This window comes from Lissotriton vulgaris, chromosome 12 (assembly GCF_964263255.1).
Source record: "Lissotriton vulgaris chromosome 12, aLisVul1.2, whole genome shotgun sequence".
Taxonomy (NCBI): Eukaryota; Metazoa; Chordata; class Amphibia; order Caudata; family Salamandridae; genus Lissotriton; species Lissotriton vulgaris.
Window position 1 is genome coordinate 274,271,784 of NC_141700.1, and position 17,448 is coordinate 274,289,231.

The window sequence follows — 17,448 nt, forward strand, 5'->3', positions numbered from 1 at the left end:
TCCTGTGGCAAGGGAAAAAAGCCAGGATATCACTGAAAAAATTGCAACTTGCAAAAGTAAAAGGCGGCCTGGGCCTACCCTCGTTCAGGAACTACCAGACGGCCTTCCTCTGTAAGCAAGGGGCTCTATGGCTGGTTGACTCTGCATCCTATACTCCGGTGTGGTTGTCTATTGAGCGGTCACTAATGGCGGGTGCACCCCTATCGGCTCTCCTCAGCATGGACTTGTCCCATGTCCCCCATTCCAAGTACATTCTATTGAATACCAGAAGGGCGCTTCTCAGACTTGACCAGTCCCATAAAACTAATTTGGTGATGAAGAAATCCACCCTACTCTCGTTATGGCATAACCCTATGTTTCGAATAGAGGGGAAAACTCTCTACTGGGAACTGTGGGCCACATGTGGTATCCATATGGTAATTGACCTTTATGAAAATGGCAGGCCCCTACCCTTCTCGACACTGCAAGAGAAATTCAATTTGCCACCCATAGAATTCTATCAATTCCTGAAACTGAAAGCCGCCATCTCTAAGCGTGCCCTTACTACAGACTTACCCTGGCTGCTGACCCGTCTCCGAATACTGTACCATGCTGACCACTTTGTGTCCAGAATATATAAATTGCTTCTCCCCCTGCCCAAGAAACCACATAAGCTAACGGAAAGCAAGTGGGAGTCGGAACCTAACTCGACAGGTATACCAATAGATTGGGAGGTAATACACAACACTGCATTGTCAAATAAGATATCCCCGATTCTATGTCAAACGAAATACATGTTGCTGAACAGAGTGTTCTGGACCCCTCAGAAACTGTTTAAATGTAAACTGAGGGATACGCCTACATGCTGGAACTGCCAGGAAGCTCCTGGAGACCTGGCGCACATGCTTTTTGATTGTTCTTTATTGAGGTCATTTTGGAATAAAATATTTGCATATATTCATCGAATATTTGGCATCACACCTGTACAAGAATTTGTATATGTCATTTTGGGACCCTTAGAAACACAACTACCTGACATCCATGACCGACAACTGCTAGACGTCATGTTAACATTGGGGTGCAAGGTCATCCTGTATAAATGGAAAAACTTTGCTGAAGTCAACTTTAAAATATGGTTGGAATGGCTTTCCTTCTTGAGAGGGGCGGATAATCCAGCACTGCAGTCAGCCACATGGAAGCCTTCGAACAAAAGACTGTGGTCCTCCTTAGATGCGTCATCCTCACACTTTGACCCCCCATGATACACATTTTAACGGACTGTTTGTCTATATAGAATGTTTTACTGTGTCCTTGTTACCGCCTACACTGCGACCCATGCCTCTGTAAATCGATTGCTATTGATGATGATTTGATGCACCTGTCCTCTCTCTCTCTTTTTTCTCTTTTTCCTTCTTTCTCTCTCCTTTCCTCTTTCCTTTCCCCCTTTTCTCTTTGTTCATTTCATTTGATTTGATTATTGATTACTGTAAGAGTCCTTGTGCCATCACTACATCCATCTACGCATTGGAAGACTTATTGTATTGTCTTTGTTTTCAATTTTCTCCAATCTTCAATAAAAAAGATTTGAAATAAAAAAAAATGGATACCAATCGCATGTACAATTTACAGTAGGGAGCACTCGCACTGCGGCATGGGTCAGCCGTGGCGCAGTGCCCTGAGTATCGGAAAACCAGCAAAACATCGGAGGCACATCAGCAAAAAGTGGAAGGGAGACTCACGCCAAGGTGCCAGGTCTAACATGGGTCAAAATAGTATTTCACGTCTTCTGTAGCAAAAGGATTTTCCCATTCTATCCATTTTGGATCTAAGGCCACTTTAACCAGATTACGTGGACTTGTTAATGCCTCTAGGGCTGATTCTGCTGAAAAAACAGATATTCTCCTGCCTTGGGCTAGGGCTCTTTCTTTAGCTACAGCAGTTTTAACCGCTGTCAGAATTTTCTCTGTAGACTTGAATTTCATTTCAGCTTCAGTGTACAAATGTGATTTGTAAGCTATAGGTACCGTTTCTCCCTCATTAGAGGTCAGGTATGTGAATCCGCATCTTCCTGGGATGACTCGGATTACAAGATTGCGTGTATTTTCGCAAGTTTGTAATTTTGTTTTAGTTAACATGTCTGTTTGCAATGATCTCAAAATCTCTGTGTGTTTCAGAGTCCAATTGGTTTGTTTGAAATCTGGTCTTATTAATTCATAGAGAGGTTTAACCCTCTCAGCATAATTTAGAATGTATGTTCTTCCGAAATTCAGGAAACCTAGTAGTGATTGTAAATTCTTCAGCGTTTTTGGTGCTTGGAGTACAGCACATTTCTCTAAGAAATTGTCTGCCAGGCTTTTGCCTTCACTTGATAATTCATATCCCAAAAATAGGACAGTTAGATGGGCAATTCGTGACTTTTTAAAGTTGAATTTGTAATCCTCTGAAGTGAGTCCAAGTATTATGGTGTTTACCCTTTTTAAGTGAGTCTCCAGGTCTGTGAGATAGATGTCATCGACATATGATAATGCTTCATCATCATATATTTGTAGTAACTCTGTTACCCTTGCTGAGAATAATCCTGGGCTATTCTTGAATCCCTGTGGGAGTCGGCAAAATTGTTTTTGCGATCCAAATATTGAGAAAGCGGTCAAATACCTGTTTTCAGGTGGAATGTTTTGACAGAAGAATCCATTAGAGATGTCTAATGTTGTTTTATATTTTTTGCGTACAATGTTATTCATTAGTGCTGCACTATGTGAGTTTTGTACTGCAAATGTTTTACAACAGGAGTTAAGGTGTCTGTAGTCCAAAACTAGACGATATGAATCGTCTGGCTTGGAGACAGGAAACAAAGGATTGTTCATTTGAGAGGTGCATGTTTCGATCATCCCTTGGTATTCAAGTTGATCTAAGATGTCCCTGACTTGTTTTTTAGCTTCTTGCTTGACTGGATGCTGCCTTTGTGCAGTGGGCTGATTTTTTAACTGGATCTTGTGGTGAGGAGAGTCCTCATCCCATCCTACTTGATTTTTGTACAAAGCCGGAGCTTGGGCTACTGCCCATTTTCTTGCCAATGTGTATTTTTTATGAATCGAGAACGCAGGCATAATCATTTCTTCGCCATGACAAACTCTGCTGGCCAGTCTTTCTCAGCTAACAGAATGTCATAGCCTCTTGAGAGTTTTTCCCAAAAGAGACCTTTTATTTTTCTAGTTTTATCTCCCTCTATACGTAATGTTATTTCATTTAGTTTATGGGGCACACTAACTCGTGTGTCTGCAGTTTCCACCTGAATGTACTCATTCGTGTCCACTGTTTTCAGAAGATTCATCAGGATCTTGCGAGCTATGCTCACTTCTGCTGTCTAGCATTGTCTGTGCCCACTCTCCGTTTTTCAGCTGCGTCCTCAGAATTCTCTGCATGTTTAATTTTAATACTTGCTACCTTCTTTCTGGGAAATTTTAATTTTTTACTTTGATGAGCAGGTTCCTTGTCTTTGGACTTGACGTGCTCTTCTCTGTGTTCTGACCGTCCTCTTCTTTCCGATTTCTGTGAGGAAGTCTGAAAAGATCGAGAGGGACGTGTATAAATATCTTGATATCTATCTGTTTTTTTTATTTTATCCCTATCTCTAAGTTTTTTTTTTTTTTCAGAGGGTTCCCTTTGGGGAGACTTGTCTTCTCGGCCTGGAGATCTCTCTCTATGCTGAGGAGACCTTCCTCTGGACTGGAAACGTTTTTCCCTGGGAATGGTTTGTTTATTACCTTCCCAACTCTTTTTTTGAGTTTTTAAATTATTTTTAATAAATGTTTTTTCAGAATTTTCAGTTAGTTGGGGTTTTACCAGTTTCCCACCCAAACTATCACTTCCTAGCTCTTCATAGGATTTTTCTATGATTCTGGCGAGTTCAAATGGTGGTTCTGCTATATCTGTTTCCTTCAATTTCTGGAGGTTCTTTATATCATCCCTTGCCACTTGAACTAATTCTCTATATGCCTTTGTTAATTCTTTTAGTTTAATTAGGAGTTCTTCGCTTGACATTATTTCATAGTCTGGGTGTGTTGCATAATTGCATAGGACCGGCCCCGTTGCTTCTTCTCTACCTAGTGGACCGAGCCTGGTGATGTGATCTTTATGTTTTAAGGCTCCTTTAAACCAGAGCAGGTGCTCTTGGTATTTTAGTGGGATTTCAATCTCCTCGAAAGGAGTGTATTCATCCGGAGGTTCCTCTATTTTGTAATAGTGGAAGTCTTTTGTCGTAGCGTGTGCTGCTGGAAAATGTATCCATGAATAGAATACCTCTGTCTGCCGATATTCATGTGCCACTATCACGAATATGACTGCACCACCTCGTGGTGTCAGTCCGTTTTCTTTAAGTTTAAGAGTTATAGTTCTTCTTACATTGACTGGAAAGAATATTGCATCCGGGTCAGTTTCATGGAGACTTACGTCTTCTTCTAAGAGCCGAGCTGCTATTCTTGCTCGCTCCCTTTCTTCGTCATTTTCTGCCATTTAACTGACTGAAAGTTTTCTGTTGCAGATCGAGTTTCAAGGAAACAAAGATTAGGTGCACAATATTTTGGAACACTGTATCCTTCAACGTTGATCAAACCAAAAACGAATGCATAGGATTCTCATCCTACTAAGTTCCGGCGGATATTAACCTTTCACCCACTCCAGACGTTTATTGGAGTTTTTACAAGGAAAGGGTTCTGTGTGAAAAAGCACGACTGAGTTACTCTACTGTCTTGCGTTAGATTATCGCCTTACCAAACGTTGGGCGCCATGTAGTGAAGTTCCTATTTTCCCAATAGGCTCTGCGCATTGGAATAACATAAACAGCAGTGTAGACGTAGGACTGAGGTCATCTAGGTCTCTACTGACTATGTTAAACTTAATTTAGGTTTGCGCCAGCTAGCTCAGAGGTCACTGGAAACTTTCTTGAATGAATAGGGAGGGACAACCTCCCCTTGCTCAGACAAGAAGGGATTCAGTTTCCGACAACCGCATAAACATGACAACTTTGCTCCCTCAGAATAAGAGTATATCTCTAGAGTCGTGCTATTTCACTCAGTCAGCAGTGCATACTTAGTTTCACCAGAGTGCAGAGAAATAGAGAGACAGGCGTTTTCAATAAAAAGGTGTTATTTATTGAGCAGTCTTCTTTCTCATGCAAGAGAAGTGAATTGCCACAATTGCAATACTTAAAGTAAAGTAAAGTGCGTACAGTAAAAGTAGTATTATGAAATAATACTGTAAAAGCATTGGTATGGTTTCTTAGCCATATGATACTTTAAAATTGATCAAATATATACATACATAAATACATTGACTAATGTACTCAACTGGTGCTTCTAACTAAGCCTACCCCGGTGTACCTGACCTAAGCCTAATACATGGGAAGGGATGAGTAAGAAGCAGTTTAAGTTAAGTTAGTTTAAGATTATTTTGCCAAGAATCTGCATCAAGAATTCTCTTAAGTGTTTAGTCAACTCCGTACCTTGGTAATAGAATGTCGGAGGTCTGGTATCTCTTTCCTCAGGACTCGATATTCCAGCAACCCGCAAGGGTAGGCTGGAAACACCGGAGCTGGATTTTCTCGGCTGGAGAAAAAGACAGCGTCTCTCTCAGTGCGTCAAACGGGAGGGGCGGCTTCCGTGGTCACTCGCATCAGCTGGGCTCTCGGGCAAGTAGATGACCGCTCTGCTCCAAACCACTGTGTGTTTTGCTTAAGGCAACTGTTGGTATTTTATACCTGGAAGGTGCCGGGTTTTACGTAAGGTTGGACATAAGACGTCACTAAGAACTAACAGTTCTTTCTGGACTTCAGGAGTTCTTGTTCAAATCAAAACAAAAGCAGGGGGGTTTTCCCGGGCTGCTGGAGGCTTGGTTTGTTTAAAGAACGCGTTGTGCTTTCGAGGAGTGGATGGGAGTAGCCGTGCTGTGCTTTGGATTGCATGGGCTATTACTGAATATGAATCTGATTCTTATGCCTTTATCAGGATATTTTTGATTATAACCTCACAAGGGCATATATCGGGAATATAGAATTAGGGTCCTAGATATGAACACAACAGGTTGTTCTCTGCTACACCACGTTTGGACAAATTAAGTGTGCCCCATACTTCAGCCCCATACAGGGTGCTGCCCTCAGCTTTAACTTCTTAGACCTTAAGAGCAGGGGATATAGATTTAATCTGGGACATTCTATAGTGCCTCAAAATTGCAGCAGATTGATTGGATACTTTCAGACAACTCTTATCCACCTGTGAGGCCCATGTCATAGATTTTGTGAACCTGACTCCTAGATAGTCAAACTCAGAAACCCTCTCTAAAAGACATCCCCCAACATTATCGATCCCCTGAATGTTTTATGCAGATTAAGGGTCATACATTTGTTTTCGAAGTGGTTTATTGTAAACCCTTGCTCAGTGCAGAAGACTTCAAATGTATTCACCAGCCATTTGAGACCACTCGGGCTCTTAAATATTAAAAGGGTAACATCCTGCAAATAGCAAAAGGGGAGTTTTTGTTATCAGCTAAGCATGGGCTTTCATTTAGATCATATTTTCCATAGGATACCACATCATTGAGATACAGAGAAAAAAGGGTTGGGGCAAGGTCACAGCTTTGGCGTACACCATTCTTAATCTCAATTCAATCTTTCAGCTTCCCTCCCCCGCCCCATCTCACGTGAGCATAGGTGACCTGATGAAGGCGGTCCAACATATTCAGAATATCAAGTTATCAAGTGGCACTCCACTATTCCTTAACACAACCCACAGTTTGACTCAAGGGATTGAATCAAACGCTGATTTTAAATCAACGAAGACCAGAAAAAGATGAGATTTTTGCATATGCCCAATTCTCCAATATATAAGTAAAAATCTAAAAAAATCTGGTCAATCGTACTAATCCCTCTTCCAAAACCTGCCTGGAGGGAGGAAAGAACATGGTGTTCCTCAGTCCCAGAGCCTAATTCTACCAATAATTGTCTGGCAAAGACCTTTTTGGCGACATCTATAAAGCTAATGAGACCATAGTTTAGAGGGGAATCGCACAGGCCTTTTTTGTATAGACTAGCACTATTTGGGTCGTTTTCAATCTGGCAGGGACCATGGCCCTTTTTAAAATATAATTTGCCAATGTATTAAAAGTGAGGGCCCAAGTCTCAATATCTGCCCAAAAATGTCACCTGGGATCCCATCGTGGCCAGCTGATTTGCCTGAAGCAATAGCCTTGACTGTCTCCAACATGTCCCTCATCTCGAGAGAACTTGTCAGAGGGTAATCTGCATCCTTAGGCTGCGTTAATCCAGCCACCTCGGAGCTTGATGTAATTGATACAGATCCGAAAAATGGGCATGTCAGACCTCAGGTGGAATTGTGTCTGATAGGGATCTCGAAGGACTATAATGATCATTTGCAACCAACTTACAAACAGTTTTAGAATCTTTAGATACAGCTGCTTCATGGATATTTTCCTATGCTTTGGATTCCCAATCCCAGAGTGCTTTTGCTTGGGTTGCATTATAATCCTCCCTTTTCTGTCTAATTACAGCTGATTTCCCCGACATAAGGGCCAAATGAAGTTCGTTCTTTTTTATTGGTACACAACTTATTATACCAGGAGCGCTTGGAATTACTATGGGTCTTTGTCATTTTATGGGTAAATGTGAAACATACACCCAAGATTTCAAATAAGGACTCATTTATCCTTGTTATACCAGAGGTCACAAATTGTCCCCAGGGCAAAGGGAACTTAGCCTACCTAATTCAGACAACGCTTCTCCAAGGGCCCCATTCATACAATCTCTAGTTAGTTGATTATGAGCTACTTGACCCCATTTAATCCTATGCCTAATATTGAATGGGAATAAATTGGAAGCAAGCGATATTGGAACATTTAACAGAGGATAAAAGAGGTCATGTAATATACAATGGAGAGCATTATGATCACTATCATCTCTCGAAATAATCTTAAAATCTATCACATATTTCCAAAGTTGGAGTGATATTGAAATATAATCAATTCTTGTGGTGCATCCTCAGCGAGTAAAAGGTATACGTGGCATTTAAATCAGAAGGGAAATATCCATTACATGCCCTCATGCCTTAGGTCATAGTAAATGACGGAAGTTGGTATGTGGCTCTAGTCCATCGCTTTACATGGGGAAATGTTAAGAGCTGGTATCCCCCATTCCTCGTCTTCTTCACGTATGGGGGATTGGGTACCCATATCAAAGGTTTCATATGTAGTGTTAAAGTCACCCAAAAAAATCACATTATCATGGGAATCAAACATAGCCCTATGGTAGGCAAGATCCCGAATTGTGTCAGCCCCCCCCCCCCACTCCTGGTCATCCTGCTGTAAACATTATACAAGTGATAAAAAATTACAGGAGTCATTACCAGTGATCGATATCCCCAAGATATCATGTGAAATTGGAGAGAACAACTGTATTTTGGCACTGATGTGTGTTTTAGCCCAAATAAGGAGGCCACCTGATGGTCGGCCCTTTCCAGAACTACAAGCAACTACATAATAGGTTCTGTATCCAGATCTATAAAGGGGTTCAGTAGCCCATGTTTCTGGAAAAAACGGAGTTCAATTTGGTCAATAAAAGTCCCCCATGACACGTCCTACAGCTTGCTCCTTTTTCCCTCTACATTCCACTACAGCATATTAAAAGTAATAAGAGTGGATATGAAGGGGCTAGAGGGGGTGGTAACTATACAAGTGGGGGTATTGGAAACAGAAATAGGGGGAACAGTAACTTTAGGGTTAGGGTGTCCTGGTGAGTAACATCACAGGCTAAACATAAAGGGGCGTATGGGATCGATACCTCCTACCATTGGAGGGCCGAAAGAATCTATTTGATCGTAATGACTACCCCTTGGTAGGGCTTAGTGGGCAGGGGGGATTGAATTTAACCCTAATCATTGGTGCTTTGGTCAGACGATCTTGTAACTCCATTTTCACTAGGCCTTCAACTAGAGATCTTGACTTCTGCTCTAGCCTGATGTAATCATAAGCACCTAACGGGTCCTAGGAATCATGGAGTGATATCAGAGTAAATAACCGAATAACACAGGTGAACGGACCGAAGCTGGAAGATACACTTATTTATAAGTGACTCTGTATCTTCATGAGCACCCTTATATAAGGGAGGAATCTTAGTCATATACATCAAGGTTGTTGGTTTATTCCATGGTAAAGCCACCCTTCCAGCCCGGGAGGGCCCCCCAATACTGCCCCTCTCTCTGTCACGCACAGCAAGATGGGGCCATCCAATATGGTTCATATGTTCACTTGCCAGATATTTACAGATGTTTCTTGTGGGCATAGTTTGTGATGGACGGGCTGGGTGTGATACAAATTTGGTGGCAAGGGTGTAACTCTATATAACTGAGTATTTCCACAGATGAGTGACAAGTCGAAACGATGTGATTTCTTGCACTATTTCTCTCATTACTCAGGCTTGTATAGGAGGGGCAGATACCAGATTGGGAACTTTTAGGTTTGGGTTTCTCCACCATTGATCTTAACTCTTCCAATTGGGAGCTTAAGGATGTCAATTGGAACTTTAAATCAAGGACCTCAGCCTGCAGATTTCCTACCAGCTTCAAAACTTGGCTATCCTCACTGCTGGTGTGGGTAGTGGGATTGGGGTGATTAGATCTAGGGAGGAAGCCTTAGGAGAGGGCAATAACAATGGGCACCTATCATCTAATGCAGTTAGTGATGATTCCAAATCAGGGGCAAGCAAGGCTAATGGTAAGAACCTATTTGTGCATATAATTGTTGGTGATAATGGTAGTGGCATTTTACTAGCAATAGGGGATTTAGATAACATCTATCAGAGAAGATTTCTCTCAGCAAATGGCAGGGTTTACACCTTACTGCAGCACTAGTGGTGTTTTGTTTTTAACTTTCTGCTTCTTGTTAAAAATAGAGGGGACTTTCTTCACACTTACAAAGGAATGTATACCAGACTCCTTACCCGTCCCCAAAAGAGTTTCAACCTCTGAAATAAGTATGTCAATATCCTTTAAAGTAGCATTGTTTGCTGGTTCATTTGTGGAAGTCAAGGGGGCTGATTTGTGGCTCTTTTCTATCAGTAAAATGTCTGAAGAATTGATACCCAATCAATTAATAGTACAATGCAGGAACAAGAAAATTCAGTAGCCTATATGGGCGGCCAAAAATCTGTCTTTAAGAGATGCCATAAACATGGCAAAGGATATCGAGCAATCACAGCTATGCATGAATGAAATGGAGAGGAAAGAAAGCTTAGTGGGAGAAGTAATGAGTGTCAGTAAAGAAGAAATGGAAGTTGGAGCAGTGATCAAATCTCCCACCTCTTACTCTAGGCCTAAATAATCCAATAGAGTATGTTACTACAAAAAGATTGCAGGAAATGTGGCTAAAGAAGCCATTTTGCTCATATATTTAGGCAAAGTGCCAGGTCCAAGGTAGTCACTGCGGAAGATGAGTGTGGTGGTACTGAAGATCGCATGCTTTGTGTGGAGAGGGCAGGTTCTTGACTAGACCTTGTGCATATTTTATCATCAGTGGTATATAAGTTGAATTGCTGATTGATTGGAGGTCAATGTACAGCATCATCACAAAGAGCATGATTTTAAAGAATTGGAAAACGTATCAACTGTTGCACAGCAACATTCAACCATGTGGGTATCAGGGGAGACCATAAACTAAATGGGTTCTATTGTTGCAGGTATACAGTTTGAAGGTAGGACAACCTAGGGTGAGGTGCATATTGCAGAAGGTGGACCACTTTTCATGGGTTGGATGCGTGTAACGAGGTAGGGATGCGTACCACTCATGAATGGTGGAGTCCTTGCCCTGCTGACCATGCATCGCCTCCTTATTTACAGACTGACCAGTGGAAGGACGGTCTGATCGGCCCTGACGACGAGGAAGAAAATAGTGGCTCCTTTAACTGGGCGTTCTCATCTGAGGAGGAGGAACCGCCTCCGAAGGACGTCAGCGAGACAAGACTGGTCAAAAGTCAGGAAGCAATGTACGCAGGGTGTGTGATCACCCCAGAGGAGTGGAAGGCAGAAGCAAGCGGCACGGAGCAGAGTGTAGTGTAGTTCCTATTTTCCCAATAGGCCCTGCGCATTGGAATAACATAAACAGTAGTATCGACGTAGAAGTGCGGACCTTCCAGGCCTCTACTGACTATGCTAAACTTAATTGGGTTTGTTACCAACTAGCTCAGAGGTCACTGGAAACTTCCTTGACTGAATAGGAAGTGATCAGCTTCCCTGGTACAGACAGGAAGGGATTCAGTTTTCCAACAACTGAGCAACATGACAACTTTGCTCCTCAGATAAGAGTCAATCTCTAGAGTCGTGTGAACAATAGACAGTTATTTTACTCAGTCAGTGGTTGTGCAGTTTACTTTCACAATATGTAGAGAATAGAGAGACGAGCGTTGTCAATAAAGGGTAACATTTATTGAACAGTCTTTCTTCTCGTACAAGAGAAATGAATTGCCACAATTGCAAGACTTGTTATTATAAAAAGTACGTACAGTGATATGAGTATTACGGAATAATACTGTAAAAGCATTGATATGGTTTCTTAGCCATACAATGGTTTCAAATGAATAAAACATATATACATTCATATATACATTAGCCTAAAATGCTCAACTGGTGCTTCTAACTACGCCTACCCCAGTGTACCTGACCTAAGCCTAATTCTTGGGAGGGGAGTAAGTAAGTAGCTTTAAGTTAAGTTGGTTTTGCCAAGGTTTGCTTCAAGAATTCTCTCTAAGGGTTTAGTCAACACCATACCTCTGGAATAGAATGATGGAGGTCTGGTATCTCCTTCAGGGGGTCGATATCCCAGTCACTCGCAAGAGTGGCTTGGAAACGCCGGAGCTGGATTTCTCTGCAGGAGAAAAGACAGCATCTCTCTCAGCGCGTCGAGGAGGAGGAGGAGGGGCACTATCCGCGGGCAGCTTGCATCTGCTGGGCTCTTGCAGGGGACGGCTGTTCAGCTCCTAAGTTCACCACACCATCGTTCGCTAGTTAGCAGCGATAGCAGTAGCGATAGCAGCTATGGTATCATCAGCATAACAGCAGCTTCGTCAGCAGCGATGGCATTGAGGCAGCTAGCGTTTGCTTAAGGCAACGTTGGTAATATTTATACCTGAAAGGTGCCTTGTTTGACGTAAGTTGTTGGACATAAGACGTCAATAAAGATGTCACTAGGAAGTGATCGTTTATCAGTGCTCATTAGAGTTCTATTACTAATCAAAACATAGCAAGCGGGGCTTTCCCAGGTTGCTGAGTTTTTATCTTGTTGAAGAACTCAGAGTGTTAATCTAGGAATCTTAGATAGTAACTTCTGCTATGTCATTGCACTAATTGGCTGCACAGGAAATGGCAGAGAAAGCGATTCTGAAATGTGGCTCTGTTCGTGTGAGGCCAGAGACGAGTTTCTGAATATTGCATTTGATCGGTTATGCCAATATAGGGAATAAATGGATTTATAGCCGTATAGGGGCATAAGGTCACAGTATCGATCAGGGTCCTAGATTAGAACGCTATACCCACTCCACAAATTCATGTCCATCAAATTACTAAAACTAGAGCAATAAGATGCATGTGTAACATTGCCCACCCCAAAATACATATATGCATTTGAAATAGGCGTATTTGTAATACGTGAAAATTTAGGTACTGTACGTTATTGAAGCATAGAAATCATTCAAAAATTATAGCATATGGAATAAATGAACGATTTTGCAAAAAGAATTACACATGAAAATATCTCTGAATACAGAAAGGAAGGGCGAGATAGTTTCATCACATATAAATGCATTGCAGTAAAATGTGCTAGAGGCTGGTGTAAAGTTATTATGTCTCTAGATGTATTTAAAAATAGAAGTAGAAGCTTCTGTTCTCTAAGAATAGTTCTACTTTAAGCAAAGAATTTTTCGTGCCAGAAAAAGGGTGAATATTAAAAAGTGTTCAATTCAAAAGAATTCTTGCTGAACGGGGAAAATAGAGTTCCAACGCTTTTAGCAGTTTTTGTTGTTCAAAACTGAAGGCCGAATTCAGAGTTCATGGGAACGCTGTGTGTCGGAATGCTTCTTTAAAGTTATTGTTTCTGTTCGGGTGAGAACATCATATCAGACAGACTCTCAAAGAATTGGTCTACAAAATCAGGTGACAGTTCGACCAAATTCGATAGTGCTGTAACTTGGCAGGTGTGAGAATGATTGCTGTCATCAAAGTCTGGATCAGCAATGCTCACAGAAGGTCGTACCTGGGTGATGTTGCTTTTGTCACTCGCTCCACTGTTACCACCTAGTCGTAGTACAGGAGTCTCAACGAATGCCGTCATCAGGATTGGTAGCCGCTGGGGACAACACAATGCGTGAGCCGTTATCGGACTTAGCAAAGTATCGATATCCATTGGTACTGCTGATGGAAGTGAAAGGCAGGTGTCCAACACGCACTCATCTCCGCATAGCATACATCGAAGTACAGGTAAGATGCAGTTTTGCCATATCGGTCTGAATGAAAGGAACCAGGTCATGTTTAGATCTCTCAGCCTGGTCAATCCAAGGACTCTAGTTATTCTGTCCCGGTAGCGCACTGCCAGGATTGTTTCTTCCATTCCCATAGGAGTCATGTCTGAGCTGTGGCTTGCCATATCGAAGAAGGAGGGTCAAAAATAAAATCCCTGCTACAAGTCCCAAAAATAGGGGTATGCCGCCAAAAACAGAGTGGACAAAATTTGGAACGATTCCCAGAATTGCTTGAAATGGTGTTAACAGTCCCGTAAAAATCGTCTTAAATATGCCTGGGATGCCTGTGGCATTAGACATGTTAAGGAGTTGGCTCAACATTTCTACGAAATGCACGGGGCAATTTGTTGATAAAAGGTCATGAACCTCCTTATCTGTCCTTGCAACTAGGAGATCATACGTCTCTTTTGATGACGTTATGGGCACTGTTGTCTGCAAAAGCACAGACTTCATTTTGCTTAAAGTATCAATTCGTATAGAAGAGAAATGCAGACGAGGCCAGATGGGAGTCTCTATGTCTCCAGGGCCGCTCGGGAACAATGCTTGCATACAGCATTTGACCATGGAAGTTACGCTTACGAGATACGCTTTTCCTGGCAAAAGGCCACAACATCTGTGATCCGTTCTTAGAATGTAACTCCCATTCGCAAGTTGCATAAAGAAGGGCTCTATCTGCGTTGCAGGTGTGACAAGCTGGTGGCATGAAAGGTTGTTAGAATTACCTTCACAGGCTCCATGTAAATTAATACCCTGGCACAAAAGTATACCGCTTAGTGAACGTTTACAGTTTTCACCACTAAGAAATACATTTTTGTCGCTGTCACTATAGCATGAGTGTGTGTATGGTAATTTCCATGCTGACTTAACATATCCTTTACCTAATTGTTCATACTGGCCAGTAGGTATGTATTCAAGGCACTTTTTAAATCGGAAAGTTGTTATCGGAATAGTGATAATTCTGTGTATTATCCATTCAATGACAGGACTTTCTGACATTGTCAATGGTAATCTCTCAAGTTTTTCGATGCTCATGATTGTATAGTCTGCTCCTTTCTGTGCCAAGCTGATTTGTTTATCAGTAAGGTTAAAAATGGAAAACAATGACGTTGTGTTGATTAAACGCCAAGGCACATAGCCTGAACAAAGATTTTGCAGCATCCAGCCTAATTGTACAATAGAACGTAATTGTGACTGGCCATGCTGTAACATTAGCAAGTGTCTGTCTATCATATCAAAGGCAGAGGATACAATATTGTCCAACGAATATATTCTGGAGGACAGAGTCCTTAACCCATTTTCCACTACAGAAAGTGATTTTTCCAAATTAATACGATCAATTTCTCGTATTTTTTCTGCTGTTTCAATTTGTGTGACTTTCCAAGCCTCGTTGTATGCAGCATAGATGCTGGCCGCTATGAAACGCTTTTGACGCCGTTTGCGTGGTCCAAGAATGAAATCGCGCAAATCAGCACCATCTTTAAGTAAAGATAAGTGTTGCTTAATTTCAGCCAGTGTGGATGATCCTAGCCATTCGAGGCAGAGTTTCCCTACACTGTATGTTGTTACTATCCCTGGATGTTGTCTCTGGGAGTATCTAGGGTCTTGTCTGGTCATTTATAACCCCTGTGCTTTATTCAGGAATCTATCTTGACAGTTGTTTGTGTCAGTAGGCCAGATTAACCACTTTTTCCAATCAGGATGTGTCCTGTTTAAATGTAAAATTTTAGATACGTCTATCTCAATATCTGTTGTTGCATTTTCAGGTATTGGCTTTGGAATAGATGGTTTGTTAAGGTCTTTGATCTTAGCTAGGCCAAGACAGGATGTTTGATGAATTGTGTCATTTAAAAACATCATTTGTTCTGGTATCATGCAGGTTCTGAATAGTGCTTCTAGGCCTTGTACCTGCCAATCTTTCGTACCCCAAATGGTTTTTGTTTCAATGTTTTTTTTCCAATAATCAAAACCAAATGTCATCATTTTTTCATAAAATGCTTCTGAATATATTAATTTAGTGTTTGTCAGCATTGTTTTCATTCCTGTTTTATCTAACAGTTTGTAATAAAACGTTTCTGCATCACTGGTGTTAAACCCTGAGAAGTACTTGAATTTCTCAAAGAATGTTTTAGAACTGCTTTTAGGTGGTGTAGCACAATGTTCCCATTGATTATACTTAAAAACATTTCTAGGCTGTGCAGATTTATGCAAATAATGATCGCCATAATGTAGCGATCGCCCTAGGCAGAACGGCATGTTGCTGCAGACAGCGTCATGTAAGTCATCTCAGGAAAAACTACCAGTCCCAGAAGGCCAAGCGACGCCGGGATCAGGCAAAATGGGAAGACCTTATTTAAGCTCCTCCCCTTGATCAAAACGGGGCTTGTCAATCCTGTTCCTGGTTCGTTCCCTGTTTGCTAGTTCATCCAGAGTTCTGCCGTGAAGATTCATGTTCAAGCCATTTCTTCCTTTATGTCAACACCCGCCGCGACGACGAAGTGCCAGCGAGGCCAGTGATCATACACCCGCCGCGACGACGAAGTGCCAGCGGGGTCAGATCAGCGGAGACCCAACGCGTCCCTGTGAGTTTAACAGAACCGCGCTTGTTGTACAGATCGAGGGGAGCGGGCTCGCTCTCTTCCGTTACCTTTGTGTTTTCTTCTGAGTTATCCTTTCAACCCCTAGTGGGAGATTGTGCAGATTGCATTGTTCCTTTTTGTTGTATCGTTGGAAACCTTGGATATCAGGCGGTATTACGCCTGCAGAGCCGTTGCTGCGAGACTACCTCCCAAAAGGAGTATTTTGGGTTCTTCTAGCAGTACCTTGTCAAGAATATTACGGGGGAGAGTCTTTTCCGTGCGTGATCCTGGAGCGGAGAGTGAGTTAACTCTTCGAAACCTGTTGACAGCTACAAAGACTTCCATAGAAGCGGTAGCCTTTATCCACGGAGTATCCATTCTTACCAGTGGTAAGTCCCGGAACACAGGGGAAGAGGGGCTGTTCAAAGCAGTACAGAGTCACATTATTCTCTCTCTCTCTTCTCACCCACCTCCAGGGAGGTCTTCTCAGTGAAGCCGCTGACCCTAGAAATTGAACTGAAGAGATCAGAGAAACCCACATTCCTCCACCTTGTCATTTTCCCCTTGCGGCCTCCGGCTGTGCGTGCTCTAACAGCGGTGTCTGTCCCATTGTTGGGTGACGTGCAGTGGGAGGTGACAAGGACAGTCATCCCATCGTTCCTGCTGGGCATTGCATTAAGGTTAGTGGCGCATGCGAGTTCTTGCGCTGCTTTCAATCATTACAGATTGACAAGCCCAAGAACGCTAACCAGCCCGGACGATGGATACCAATGCCGTCCTTACCTCTTTGTTGGAGAGTTTCACGGAGTTACAAAACGAGGTCCAAACATCTCGTGCCGAGAATCAAGCATTATATAAGGAAGTGTCAGATTTGCGCAGAGATATGTCAGATCTCGCCCAGAAGGAGTCGAGCCCTAAACCTTTGATTCGGCCTGCAACCCTGCCCCCACCTCAGTCATTTCAACCTGGAGGAGCATTTGCAGCCCCTTCCACACCCACAGATGCCGCCCCTACGGTGCACATCTTACAGACCCATGGCATCCCTCTCGCTCCTCCTGAAAGGTTTTTCGGAGACCCACGTAAGTTCGAGACCTTCCTAAACCAATGTCGCTTACATTTCCTCTGTAAACCCCAAATCTTTCAAGATGAATCATCCAAGACAGCCTTCGTAATGTCCTACATGGGAGGAAATGCTTCCAGCTGGACCATTCCCTTAGTGGAGAGAAATGATCCCGTGTTACACAATTTTGCCGACTTCTGTCTTGAATTACGGAAACTGTTTGACAGAAAGTCCCACATGCTGTCATTAGATCGGGAGTTAAT